The sequence below is a fragment of the Aulonocara stuartgranti genome (genome assembly GCF_965226115.1).
Source record: "Aulonocara stuartgranti genome assembly, chromosome: 1".
Taxonomy (NCBI): Eukaryota; Metazoa; Chordata; class Actinopteri; order Cichliformes; family Cichlidae; genus Aulonocara; species Aulonocara stuartgranti.
The window spans coordinates 13,426,398-13,428,067 of record NC_138939.1 but is presented as its reverse complement, the minus strand read 5'-3'; positions in this window follow the sequence as shown (position 1 = coordinate 13,428,067).

Below are 1,670 nucleotides of genomic sequence, written 5' to 3'. Positions count from 1 at the left end.
CCCAAGCTTGACAACTAAATGATTGAAACAAATGTGCGCCCCTTAGCTTGATTAATGTATTATGTTCCATTAATGTAGGTAGTGAACCAACATGAAGTCAGCCAGACAGCTGCCATTTCAAATCCCTTACAGGCCAAGAAAAAAAAAGAAAGAAGTAGTATGAATAAGTTGTAGGCATTTACTGGGAAAAATAAGCTGTCATCTTTAATGGTATCCAGAATGCTCTACAGCAATGCCACCTGACTTGAATCAAATGAAAATGAATCCTTTAATATCATCATTCCTGCAATTCCAGATAGTTTCGTATAGATTCAAAAAGAGTGTCTATAGTAAAATCTAAAAAAAAGGGAAAAAGAAGAGTAAAAAAAACCACTTTCTCCTTAGCTTTTTCTTAGCCATTATCATAATTACTGGTAAGCCTACCCGCTCCTTTAGTCCCATTGGATGTTATATCAGATAGGATTTAAGGTCAAAAATTAATTGCCAAAATACATCTGACAAATACTTCAACAGTATCTCATGTCAAGATGAGATGGCAGCTAATTGATCTGTGTCACACTTTGGATAGTAATTGATTACTTAAACATAATGCCTCTGAAGCATTACTCAAGGTTCTTAAAAATAAAATGCAAGCAGGAGTACTAACAAGCTGCTTTTTAGAAATGACCTATGAAATTTTCTTTTATGCGAGGACAATTTACTTCATATTTATTTCAACTCCTTTCATCCCTTCTGCAGTTAATGTCTACCACTCCTTCTTTTCTGCACTTCTTCCTGGCTCTCCTTTCCTCTGGTCCCCTCCTCCCTTCATTTACTTTTAGCGCACTACACAAGCTAATCAGTGTCTAATCTCACTTTTAATTCACTTCCTATTAACCTCTTGCTAGCGTTTGTTTTACCATTACCCCTCTACACACAAACACATGCTTAAATTACCATTTGAGCTAAATAGCAGTTTATTTCCACATTATGACAGCGATATTCTGAGTTAATTATAAGGTGCAAATGAACATCACAGCAATTAGTGAAGGAGGCAAAAGGAGGGAGTGGATGCAGAAGACCGCTTACAAGGCCAACTGCTATTTGTTTTCCACATCCTAAGCTTACTGGGACCAGTTCATTTTATTGGCTGTCAAGGATTTTTTTTTAAGCAAGTACCTCAAAGATGTGTTCATATTAAAATGAAAAATTACTCCTGTGACAGGGGTAAAGAAGGAAGTTAGTTGACAATGGTTTTAATCTTATAATCTATCAGAAGGTTAAGGTGGATAGATGGGTCAACAAAAAAGTTATCTACCATAAATAGCTAAGCAAGTATTTTTAGAGATTTTTAATTTGATCTGTTTTATAGCACTTTGTTTTGTGCTAGTATTTCATTTTATAGTTTCAATACTTTTTTTTTTAAAGCTTTTTTCTAATGCTAGTTTACATTATATAAGGTGACTTATATACCACCTAAGCAAGACAAACTCCATCTTGGTGAGTGAATTATCAAGTTAGAGTTTAGCTAAGCTAATGTAGCTAACTATAGTGTTGGCATGACAGCCAGCACAGCGTCTTGCTAATGTCTTTGTGTCTGTTTTGTATGGGCATAAATCATTTGTACTTGTAAATCAAATGCGTATTTGTGAACTGAGTTTTGTAACCTTGTAAACCAAAATATTGTGTTT